Genomic DNA, 13785 nt, shown 5'->3' with positions numbered 1-13785 from the left:
TTTGCCTGACCCGTATGCCCATAGTTCTAGTTTGTCTAGTTTGTCTAGATTGCAATTCCCATCAATGGAAGCTCCCACATCCTTCCAGATGTTGGGGCAGGCCTCCAGAGGTCACAAGTGTTGTGCAAGACTTGTTTACGCCCAATGGGTTTCACAAATGTTTTATATCTACTGTATACTCACAGAGAGTAAAGGCAGCATCATTTACCTACTCAAGTCAGTCCATTTTCCTAAATTTGCCACACCTAGAAGCCCAATATCTGTCCCCACCCTGACTGTCCCACAACCCTCACTGCCCTTTGTTAGTGATAAGCGTATTCAGAACCTATTTCTTTTGCAGCCACCCAGGTCTTTCACATACAGAGCATTTTCACAGTAACCATCTGGAGTTCGCTAGGTGAGTGGCCATTTCCTGCTTCGACTAATCTTTTTTAAATGCTTTCTATGTATTCACATGCTATTAAAACTTTACATAGAATTTAATGTTCTAATTTAGGGGTTTTAGATTGTGCTAAAAGTTCAGCCTCACAGCAGCTTCTCAGGACATTGGTCTGGGAATACATAGCTTTCCCCTCGACTTTCCTCTCTGTTTATGATGCGTGAGAACCGAAGTAAGGTGTTAAAGGAAGAGGGAGTCCCAAACTTAATTGAAAGTTGAGCGGGTTGGGGAGGCCTCCCTGAATACGTCTTGCTTCAGTTTCTTCTTGTAGATTGAGGGGCCGATTAAAAACAAAAGGCACACTGACTTAAACCCCGGGAGGCCGTTAGGCTACTCACAACACAGTTAATGTGGCTTACCTTTGACTCAGACATAAAGAGGACCGTACGCGATTCACAAGATAGCTATTTTGACTTACCCTTCACTCAAACCTAGAGAGAAGGCTCAGACAATTCACAAAGCAGTTACTGACATACCCTTGACTTAAACCTAGAAGTTACTTTGACATACCCTTGACTAGAACCTAGGGATGAGGCCTAGGCGATTCACAAAGAAGTTACTCTGAATTAACACTGACTCAAACTTAGAAGCTACTGTCACCCTTATGAAGAAGTTATTTTGACTTACCCTTGACTCACACCTACAGTGGGGAATTAGGTGATCTACCAAGAAGTTATTTTGACTTACCGTTGATTCACACCTAGAGAGGGGGGAATTAGGTGATGACTTACCCTTGACTTAAATCTAGAGAGGGGCCTATATAATTCATATAGAGGTTATCTTGACAACATAGTTTGTTCTGACTTAACCTCGGCATTAACTTAGAGATTCACAAAGAAGTTACTAAAATAAACTGAATTCATTTTTACTTGCTGAGTTAGGAGTAAGATTTAATCATAGGAAAGTGTTTGCGAATAGACTATCAGCCTCATTTTAAACGAGGCGGTTGTTACATGGAGGCGTTAATGCGAGGCGGGTGTTACATGGAGGTGTTAATGCAAGGCGTAAGGCTTTAATGCCCCCATTTAACACTGCCCTCACTTTCCAGCAGTGAGGAGATGGAGGTGGAGCACAGAGCAGAGGTAAGATCTCCGTCATGCATCCCTCCTTTGTATCGTATCATCGCATCCCTCCTTCTATCCGTATCATTGCATCCCTCCTTCGTATCCGTATCACCGCATCCCTCCTTCATATCCGTATTGTGATGTCACGTGGGTCTCGGGAGACCGGGGTCACGTGCTGGGGGTGGGACCAGCAGAAAATAAAGATACCGCCGGAACTACGCCAGAGGGGTCAGTCCGGGTTTATGCACCACACCATCTTGTTGTGTCATGAGCCTCCCCTCAGCACCGGAGCCCTGCGGCTCTCGAACAGAACACTGGTGACGAGGACGGTGCCCTCACCACATGTGCCTGCTCGATCACGGCACGTCTGCTGACCAATCCAGCCATCCTATGGGGGAAAACGCTCACACAGAGACACGCCCACAGCTCAGGAGGAGCGAGCTGCAAACACGCAGCCAAAACCAACAATCTCCTTTTCTCCGGTAAGCAACAGTGACCCAGACCAACCCAAGAGATTTCATGTTTCATACGTGGTTCCGAATAGCCTCAACGTTCCAAGCTTTTCCCGAATGTTCCACGTTCCCGTGGAAGCTGTCCAGCACGGTCCGCTCACACGTGGCATATGAATCACAGCCCCAACGTTCCAAACCTTCCCAAACGTTCCACACACACGCAGAAGCTTTCCAGCATGGCCCGCTCACACGCAGAATATGCAGAAGCCAACACACTAACATTCCAAAATCAATTCCCTAACGTTTTGTACGCGAGGAAGCACAGAATCACTGTGAATAGCAGGAATCACCATATTACACTGCCTCCACACCATGCTATGCATTATTCCACATATAACACTGCCTCCACACCATGCTATGCATTATTCCAGACCCACCACCAGGAAGTTTCACCTCTATCAAAAGGAAGGCCCCACAACAGTCAGGCTTCTCTTTTTCTCTGGGAAGCAAGTGCCCACAGCCTGCATACAATGTGGACGTCATAGGTGCACGTGCACTCCAAACGACTCTTAACCAGAAAGCATGCAACAACTACAAACCTATAACATGTCCAGCACAAGCCCTTCAAGGGCAGGTGCAAGCTCTGCAGACAGAAGAAGTGTCAACCTCAACCCCGATCGGCAAGATCCGGCACAAACCACCCTCATGGGGCCATTGGACCCATTTGCCACAGGAGCTGCAATCTGCTCGGGCATTTGGTTGCAACAATTCGAGCTGCACCTCGAAGCCAGAGAGACCCACGAGGACAGAAGGAAGAGCACGCTTTACCTGCTCAACATAGATGCAGCTCTGCTACGCCTCTTCAATATGCTCCCAAAAAACGGAAACACCGATGACTATGTCACAGCCAAAGCAGTATTAACCAATAAATTTAAACCAGACCTCAATCCGGACTATGAGAGGTTCCACATCTGTATGCCCAGACAATGTGAAAACAAGACCATTAACAATTTCCATGCAAGACTAAGGGAGATGGCTGTCGGATGCGAGTTCCCCAACAGAGAATTCGCCATCCGCCTCAAAGTCATCAATGGTCTATCATCTGAAAAGCTGAGGAAAGCTTTACTCTCCAAAAAGAACATACCCCTTTCCCGCATACTGGAAATGGGATGACTTCGTGAACGCACGGACCACCAAGTGGCCGAGATAGAAGCAGCGATCCAACACCTACCGCTGGACAATCCCCAGAAAACCAACGAAATTGCAGCCATAAAGAGACAGCAATCCACCCGAGAGTGGGAGGGAAGAAATCCGTACCCCTCCAGGCCCAGTTAACCGCAAGGGCGAGACAACACAAGCAAATGGTGCGGTGGACCGTGGTATCGCAGAGAACCATGCCCCTCGTGGGGTTCGACATGGCGAAAATGTAATTGCCCAAACCACTGCACAGCAGTGTGCCTACATCTTCCGGGCTGAAGAGACCGAGAATAACCACCACAACAACAAGTGCACAAACGAAAGTTCACCCCTCAGCAGCACCCTCGCCGGCCAAGAGGCAGAGGAAGAGCAAGACCAGTAGACTGCCCGCAAAGGTCTCCAAGCCGCAGCGGAAGTGAAGAAAGTGAAGAGAGCACCTCACCAGACAGGTGCGAGAAAGAAAGGCAAAAGAAGCCAAGCAAGAGGGTACACAGAGAGCACCTAATATCTGCAGTTGAGCCAAAGAAATCCAGACATGGGAAGAACATGAAACAGCAGAAGCGACCATTCTGCACTGTCTTCTCAGATGGCAACCCAATGACAGTAGTCATTGACACGGGGGCAACAGTAAACGTGATGCCAACACATGACTTTGACAAACTCAAGCCAATGCTGCAGGACAGAAAGGTACATATGTTTGCATATGGCTCTAAGAAACCACTACCAGTACAAGGATCTTTCAAGTCAGACCTTTCCCCCAACAACACAGCCTGCCGAACAAGGATCTACATAGTAGACGCAGGCTCTGATACACTGCTCAGCTGCAGAACAGCTGAGAAGCTTTGGTTGATCCACTTTAGCTTTAGCATCCAACCATCAGAAGTTGACCATCTCCTTAAGAAGCACCACCGCGTGCTCCAGGGCATTGGATGCTTTAGGGGCAGGTCTATCAACTGCAAATAGACCCCACCATCGAACCAAAAGCAGTCTGCCATTGCTGTGTCCCTTTCCACATGAGGGAGGCTGTTGAGAAGGAGCTAGAAAAACTCCAGAAAGCCAGTATCATAGAGAAAATATCAGGACCGACCCCCTGGGTATCACCCATGGCAGTGGCGCAAAAACCCAAGCAACCAAACTCAGTGAGGATCTGCATAGATATGAGGCTCCCGAACGCAGCAATTGGGAGAGAGAAAAACTTACCACACCGACCATAGACAAACTAATTGTCGATATGACAAGAGCCAGGCTATTCAGCAAGTTAGATCTCAGGTCAGGATACCACCAGCTACGCTTAGCAAGAGAGTTGAGATACATCACCACATTCTCCTCTCATCTCGGCCTGAGACGGAATGAGCGCTTAAACTTTGGCATATCATCTGCCGCCGAAGTGTTCCAAAACAAAATCCAGAAAGTCCTGAACGGCCTGGAAGGAATTACAAATATAAGTGATGACATCATAGTATATGGAACCAAAGCTGACGAACACCACAAGCGCCTGGCCGCAGTACTACAGCAGCTCGAAGACGCTGGACTCACGCTGAATGCAGAGAAATGTGGCATATTTTGACATTGAACGAGAGACCGAGCTAACCCAAGTCGACAGGGACGGTAGCATACACCCCATCGCATTTGCTAGCAGTGCACTAACCAAAACTGAGCAGAATTAAACACACATCGAAAAGGAGGCATTGGCGATTCTCTTGGGGTGCCTCCACTTCAATATATACCTACTAGGGAAAACTGTGAAGGTCTTCACAGACCACAAACCCCTCATCCCCATTTTCAAGGGCACAGCACTGCACACCCCAGCGAGAATCGGGAAGTGGATGCTGCAACTGCAACTATATCATATCGAGCTTGAATACCGAGCAGGGGCAGACAACCCCACAGAATTTCTCTCCCGCTATCCGTGGGCCGCCACATATGTGGAAGCACAACACATGGCAGAAACCGAAGAACACGCATCCACGTCATTGCGTGCATGCGGCCCCGATCCATCACCCTACGAGAAATTGCCGATGAAACGAAAACAGATGCCACTCTGACACAAACCAGGAAAGTGATCCGAACAGGTAATTGGAAAACTTACCTAACTAACATAGCACATCGGACGCAAACCTGCTCAGGAGAAACTACAAGCCCTCTTCGGGATCCACCATGAGCTCACAATTGCGTCCGAAGGGGGCTGCTAAAAGGACACCAGATGGTGCTACCAGCCACATTAGAAGACAGAGCACTTAAGTTGGCCCACAGCAGACACCAGGGTATCGTCAAGACGCTCTCGTATGTGAAGTCCATAATGTGGGTTCCCTGAATGCAACAGCACGTGCTGACCCTCATTGAACCATGTGCAGCCTGCCAGTCCGCCCGGAGATCTGCAACACAAGGTGGGAGTCTGTTAGCATAGACTTTTGCATCATTGCCAGGGAAGGATATCTACTAGTCCTTGTGGATGAATTCAGCCGCTATCCAAAGGTTGAACATGTGAAGTCCACCAACACCGAGACAATGATCATAGCACTAGAAAAGATATTCGCAATACATGGATTCCTGACCAAGATAAAGAGTAACAATGGCATGCCATTTACCAGCCAGGAGCTACGGCAGTTCTTCCAAGATCTCAGCATCAGGCACAAGAAGAACACCCCATACTGGCCACAAGCCAACAGCGATGCTGTGCGGATTATGGGATCGCTAAACAAGGTGATACGTATCGCCAAAGAACGTGGCCATCCATGGTTGACCGCCGTCTACCGGTTCTTGCTAACTCATCGCCAGACCTCTCACACATTCCCCTCATAGAGGCAAAACGAGTCTGACGGAACGAGCAGGAAAGCCAAGCTCACCACGCCTAACACCGAGACCTACAACCCGGAGAAACACTGCTGTTAAGAAACCGGGCGCCACCAAAGAAGATGTCCCCGAACTTCGAGTCCCGACCATGGACTGTGTGCGACGCAAATCACAGCATGATCATCGCCACCAGGGACAACGAAGTGGTGACCAGGAATATATCTCACTTTTGGAAAGTCCCAGCAACAATGTGGGAAGAACAGGCCGAGAGCCCAGCGAAGGAACAAGACTCGCCTGCCAAATTCGACACGACGATGCAAGCAGTCGAAGACGAGGTACCCCAAGCTACGAGAGAGCTGGCCCAAGCGTCGGATGCCAGTCCAAAGGACCCCGCACGAGGAACAGAGACTGAAAGAACGCATCCTTGTTACCATCTGAGCGGAAAGGCTGAAGCCATCATCCTGCTTGCAGGGGTATGTCATACAGGTCGTGTATCGCAGAATGAGCGGAACAGGGCAACACTCATAAAGGACTAGAAATTCACTGGAGTGTATTGCGGGAAGTTTATTGTTGTCGAAGAAGCATTCTAAGTTTGGGAGGAATGTGATGTCACTTTGGTCTTGGGAGACCGGGGTCACGTGCTGGGGCAGGACCGGTAGAAAATAAAGGTACCACCGGAACTACGCCAGAGGGGTCAGTCCGGGTTTATGCACCACACCACCTCATTGTGTCATTCTTAGCTGTGCGCCTTTATTAGGCCCAGGCGGGTCCGCTTACCTTCTGTGAGCCTCCCCTCAGCACCGGAGTCCTACGGCTCTCGAACAGAACACGTATCATCGCATCCCTCCTTCGTATCCGTATCATCGCATCCCTCCTTCGTATCCGTATCATCGCATCCCTCCTTCGTATCCGTATCCGTATCATCGGTGCGTTGTGCGCCTGCATGAGATTTTCACGCAGGCCTATAACTAATGAATTCCTACGGAATTCTCCCTGATTATCCATCTGTTCAAGGCCTAGTGGTTTCCATAGGAAATCCATTAGTAAACGCTGCCTGCAACGCGTATTTTCAGGCAGCGTTTACATGACCACGAGATGGAATGGAAAATGAAAGAGTAAAAGTGAGCTTAGCCTACTTAGTCTACTCGGCATCGTGGGCACAGGACCCCAGAGCATGTACATTCGAACAGTGATCGCCCCCTGCATGCAAGTAAATCTTTTTGTAAATCTTTTTGTTTAGTTATCCTGGTAGCCCTCGCCATATTTAAGGCAAGGGGTCAGTTAGAGCTGCCCATAGTAACCTCTCTGTGAATAGGCCCCTCGAAGATTGAGAAGATTGAACGGTGATGCTTGTAAAGGTCTGAGCATCATTATAATTCTCTGGCTTGGCACGGGCATACTATTTGAGTTGATGAGCCACAAATCTAGCATGGCCCCTCACCCCCAATAACAAAGGCAATTCATGAACATTAAAAAAAGCTTTCTATTAATGTATGTACTGAAACAAAGAAGGAAGTTGTGGGGAGGCCCTGTGAGTGTTTAAAAAGGAAGTTTTAAATCAGGAAATGAAGCAATCTTCACTCCACCCCACTACCCGCATACCCAATGCAGTAACTGTAACGCAACATGCATGCATCATTTCGTTGGGTTTTTTCATGCCTCATTGGGGCACACCAACATCAACCAGTCTCTTTTTGTTTCAATAACTTTTCCATTTTTCTAACACAGCAAACCACTCTGGAAAAAGAACTCACTGGGGTGGGGTTAGCAAAAGAGGTACCGAGCTCGCGACAGCATGATTAACTTAACATGGATGTGTCTGGAGGTTTTTTAGGGGGCTGGTTAATACATGTGAACCAGTGTGCAAGGCTGCGCTATCGCAATCACATGCGCAATACATGAGCAAAAGGGTGGCCCATAACTTACAAAACATGAACCTGAGCGCTGCCAGGCCAGCCCCTGGACATACTTTTACTCGCTCCAACCAAGTTTCAGGATTCATTATTTAAAGTTATTCTTATCCTAAATGTGTTCTGCAGAGCTTGGTCCTCGAAAGGAGAGATAGGGAAAGGGAAACGAATGTCCTATTAGGTCTTAGGTAGCACAGCTTCTGCCATGTTTCTGGCCTCGCGGCGCTTTTGCTGCCTTGCGGACTGATGGCTAGAGCAGTAGAGGGAAGACCCCAGGCTGGCTGCTGCTGAAGTGGTGGGAGATGCTGCTCTGCATGCTGTCAAGCATCGAAGTATTCAACCTGTGCGGGTGAGTAGGCTGTTTCCTGCCAGATAGTGCCCGCTCTCCTCATCCTTGCTTGAGTGCACATAACTGTGGCGAGGAGGTTGGGGCGTTGGTTACGGGGTGGTGGAGAGTTTATGGCATGAAGGTCGGAGAGGGTTCATGTCAGTATATACGGGCTATACATCTAGTGAGGCAGCTGGTGGGTGCTAGAGAGGGGGGTCCATATATGGTGTTAGTGGAGAGGAAATGTTGATGCCAGTTAGAGAAGGGTGCTGAGAGTCTGAGGTTTTAGGCAAAGGTTTGATAGGGCCTGCTTAAGGGGCAGTTTAGGTCATTGGCGTGGTGCTTCTGAGCCTTAAACTCTAGGCCTGCCTGGGATACCGCAGGCGATGGGGGGTTCTCAGTTTCTCTGGTGCCTTCCTCCGCCTTTCCTGTTTACCAAAGATCTGGATTTTCCTTCTTTTGGTCGGGTGGTCTGTGCTTGGTGTTGCTTGCATTCATCTGGTAGATTGTGTGGTTTGATCAATCAATGACCTATTTAGTTTGTGATCTGTCTAGTCCAAGATTCCTGTTAAGGGCTGGGTCGTAAGCAGACTCTGCAACACCAGTGGTCCTGGGATGCCTGGGCACTTGAGCTGTCTCTGGGCAGGTTCCCATCCCCTCAAGCAGGGGCATTGTTTCAGTGCTTCTTGATTTGATGGCCCACGCCAGTGCTCTCGCTTTGATTGGCCATTCCTAGGATCCCCTTGGGGGAGACACCTGGTGAGACCCGGCTGAGCTAATGCACTGATCAGTGCAAAATCTGAAAACAATTTGTGTGTCCTCAGTGTTATTATCACATGTGAAGCAGTGCTTTCTAGTGAGCCACACAGCAGTGGCATGTAAAAGTGCAAAGGAAGGGTGAGAGGATGGGGGATTGGGAATTCCATCCATGTTGTGTTGGTTCAATTGAAATGAAGGAAGGAAAGGTGCCTCGGTTTTGCGGGCGTGGAAGGATGTCCTCCATTGTAGAGCTGTTCGGGTTAAGCGAGCTTCCTTCCACTTTACAAAGAGGATCCTGGGGCTGATTGTGTAGATGCTGCAGGTGGCAATATCAGGGCTGGCTGTGATCCTCGGAGTGGCCGGAACTTCATTAGGCTTGGTGCCAAAATCAGGTTCTTTGGATGAGTTTGAGCAATTGTCAGGGTCCAAAGCTCTGCCCTTCTGTGCCACAGTCCTTAATGGTAGAGGGGCTGTGTGGATGATCCCAGACAATGTGTGCGAAGTTGCCAGCTGCCAGCATATCAAGAGTCGTTTATCTAGCTTTTTCCAAGATAGATACAGGCAAGATCGGACGGGGGGCATAACATTGGTTCAGGCACCAATGAAAAAGTGTCCCACAGTTGAGAATGGCTATTCATTGCTTTTGTGTTAGGCTGTTTGAGTAGTACCCAAGTGTTTTTTTTCTGACAAAAGAGTTCCAAATTGTGCATCGCAAAGATTTTTTGTTCAGTAACGCTGGTCAAAACTACTAGCTGAGAAAAGAAGTAACTCATCAAACTAGCCCACTTTAGCCAAAAAACGGGCCTATTTTGACCAAATAATCTGGTCCACGCTAGTATGTTGGGCCTGACCTTCGGGCATTGCCCTAATGCCATGTAGGCATGTGCCAGCATGCACAGGCCTGTATGGCTAAAACGCCAGGACTTAATAAGGTTGATCATTAAATGTGGCCAATTGCAAGCGGGTGAGCTAGTTAAATAAATTGCCTCATTCAAACTCACCAAAGTTAATTTGCAGAGACAAATGTTTTCGCACGGGCTTCCCCAAAAAGAATTTGCAGCCTGGGGGCATGGCGCAGGTGTGACTCCCCCATCCCTGATCTGTCAGATAGTCTAATGCATACCTGATTCATGACATAAGTCTCTGCGCTTCATTCCCTGCAGGGCGTTTCCTTTGTCACAGGCAAAGAACAGGGGATGCAGACTGATTTGATTTAATTTTAAAATGCACATTGCGTAGAACCCTGAATTGCTTGGTGGCAGAGCAGTACAGGGTTTAGTGCCAATGCGAGGGACACGAGTGTAGGTTTTAGTCGACTAGGAAGGGTTTACTTGCTCTTTTGAAGGACCCAATTGGGCTGGAGACAGGTATCCAGAAAGCAGAGCCTGGACTGAGACCCTCATAAAGATCAGGCCTTATAATTAGCATATGGGATCTCTAGCAGAGAATGGCTCGAGGAACAGACAGTTCTAGCGGAGATAATGCCAAAGGTTGGCTGTTAGATCTAACAGGCAAGACCATGCAAGCACTTCAAGACAAGATGGCAAATCTCAAAGATCATGCAGATTTGGACATAGAGCCAGTTCAAGGAGCAGCCAAGAGGATCTGGTAATTTCTCCTATCGGGGGATGGAACACCAGTTGGATTGTTGTGTTCTGTATCATCTGAAGGTGTTGCCTTTGAAACACAGGGAGGCCCAAGTGCATAGTGTTAATGCACAGTTTCTATAATACCCTTCAAAAACACCCACTTATGTGATATTACAAAAATTATTCAGTTGCATCGTATTGAGGGATGCATGACATGGCATAACACCAAATAAAGTTGTGTCCCACTGTAAAACATTGTGAGGGACACCACAGATTCCTACTACAGACATGCAGTCCTTGGGGGTCTATCTGTTAGCCCTTGAATAGTGGGGTTGGGGTCTGCACATTGTAGTGTTGCCTGTTACGTCCTTGCTGATGGGTGCGTTTAAGGAGTGGAAGGACCTTCCTGAACATTGAGGTAGAAACTATATTCGTCTGCCAGGGTCAAAGGAAAGATTGAAACCAAACTGGAAGCTTAGCTTAATTTCTTTTTATGCACAAAATGGTGCTTGAAAGGTATGATATTCCTGATACTTTTGTACACACAGCCAGAGTTGTGTAGGTACGCCAGGGTCTAAACCTAATCAGTGCACATGCTTGCACTCTACTGGATTATTTCACACTGCTGCAGATGTATAACAAGGGTGCATGTTGTAAACCAATGTGTACACAAACTCTAATGTACATTGAAGGAATACAACGCCATGCATGCTTTAGAAATTATCACATAAATAAATGAGTCTAACTTTATTCTAACGATCAGTGCAAGAAATACATTCTGTATGAGATATCCAAAGACTGTCAAGTACTGTAAAGGCAATGGTGTGATGATAGAAAGGCCAACCTTAGACTGATATGATATGATATGATAGTTTATTTATATAGCGCCTATACACAATGTGTTTCAAAGCGCTTCAAGGCAAGGTGATGGAACAAGGGGAAAAAACAATGACATTCTTACAGGCCATGAACAGTAAGGATGTGAAATTAACTATCGTACTTGGCCTGACAACATTTCAGATAGTGCAAGAGCTAAGACATAGATAAGGAAGGGAGGGGGAGAGTGGGAAGGAAATGGAAACAGACAGGCGACTACCGTACTAGGCCTGACGACATTTCTAGTAGAGCCGGGAAAAAAACAAGAGGTGAGGGAGAGGGGTGCAGAAAGGTTCCTGACTGCAAGGAATGATATAACATCACTGTGATAGGCCACTGAATCCCTAGACTAAAGAAGAACGTTCAGTGCGTACTGCATGTCTACAAGAGACTGTCTGAGAAATACTGAGGGCGTCATTTGGGGGCTTCCAAAGGTAGCACTTTCATAATTAAAAATCCTCATACATGATCACCTGATGTGCTATCTTTCGCACCCCCCAAGACCTGCAAAGCTTCACAATCTCCCTGTTCATCTTTTTCCTCGCAACATTCTACTGCACCTTCATTAACAGCCCCCTTCCATACTCTTCCCGGCATCAACTTAGTCCAAACCAACCCTATATTGGGCCATATTTCCCTCAACCAACTCAGATCCCTCTTCATCTTTTTAACAGTACCACCCCTGTATCCCTAACCAAATCGTTCTCCCCTGCATGACAATTAGAGCTGCCAGACCCCCATGAAGCTCCCTCATGCCCGCTAGCATCGGCATCAATTGGTCCCACCTGAGCCCTCCCACCCCAGACCGTTCCAACAAAATAATGTTATAACTACACCCCAACTGGGTCCCGAAAAACTCTTTTCAGCATCTTTCCCTATCCATATCTCTATGCAATGTCCACATATCCAGGTCTGAGGTAAATCACCACTCCTTCATGACACATCTGAAAAAGAAACTAGTTTTTTAACCTTCTCTTCAACAACTCCATTGCCCCCGCCCAACATTCCTTTTATTAACTAACAGCCCCCAGTTCCCGGCTCTCTAATGTATCCCTTGTACTTTCTCAATTTCCAGCACCCCAAACTCTTAATATTTTCATCATACGAACCCATCCTACTACCTTCAGATGCCGCCCCCAACCTAAAAGTATGAGTCCAACAGAATCCTCAGCTTTCTCACCCAAAGCCAACGGGGCTCCAGTCATTGCACCCAAACCTTTAGAGGCACCCTTTTGCCCTCATTCCACACGCTCATTTATTCCCTTCTCCCTGATACTATCTGCCCAACACCCCTCTGCTGCCACCACTAAATTTGTTCTGGAAACCCAAGCCCCACCAATGCTTCCCTGATTAGTATTATTTTATTTATCTATTTATACATTTTTGCAAACTAATAGCCTTGGCCTTTGATGTCAATGACGTAAGTTTTTTGAGGGAATCTTCCATATTCATCATTCCCACCGCAAACTGTCTCCCCTCCTCTCCCTGGCCAATCTCTGTAACACCTAGTTACCCTAGACCAATCCCAACCTCATTTGCTTAGGGGCCAGCATATTGAACGGCATCTTATGGCCATCTACCGACCAATGTACACCTGCAGCGTACTCCCCGGTACTCACCCCAACCATAACAATTGCTCCCCGCTCCTTACCCAGCGCCCCTCATTGCTCTCCCACTGCACTGGTGGCCGTAACGGCACCCTCTGTGCAAGCAGGTTAATTCCCTCTCCATCACACGCAGTAACTCCACCACCCTCCTCATATGTCAATGCACCCCCGTGTTCAGCCTTGCCAATACTTGCTCCCCTGCAAATGTTCCATGTCATTAATGTTCCCCCCGCTGCACTAGGTGCCGCCTCTGCACCCCCGTCCATGCATTGCAATCCACACATCCTGCAACTTCATTTAGCATCACTGCCCACTTCATCCACCGGTGTACTGCTCTTCTTCCGCCCTTTCTCCCCGGAGCGCACGTTCTCTGATATAGCCCCATTTTGCACCCCATCATTTTTTTTCTTAACAATCCTTGAAACCTTTCCCTTTCTTTCATTTTCCAGGGTCTCCACTTACCCCTCCAGTACACCCCAAAACCTCCTGAACTTACCGCGTCTGAAAAACGTGAACTTCGCATGCAACTGGGTCCCTCTGTAGCCACATTGACACTCCATTGAATTCTTGAAACATCTCAGCCAACCTCTGCATGTGCACCAGCATAATTCTGTGGCCCGCTATCGCCTTCTCCTGCAATGCTACCAGCCTGTTCACCTGGTCGTATGGCAAGCATGAGGTCATGGCCTCTAAATCCAGCTCTTTTCCTAAAAAAGTCAAATCCATCACCGGCCCTTCAGTTTCATCCTCCACCAATGGCACGCCCAAATC

This window comes from Ambystoma mexicanum, chromosome 1p (assembly GCF_040938575.1).
Source record: "Ambystoma mexicanum isolate Mex_15411 chromosome 1p, UKY_AmexF1_1, whole genome shotgun sequence".
Lineage (NCBI taxonomy): Eukaryota > Metazoa > Chordata > Amphibia > Caudata > Ambystomatidae > Ambystoma > Ambystoma mexicanum.
The sequence above is the reverse complement of the archived record's forward strand: the minus strand, read 5'-3'. Positions refer to the sequence as shown.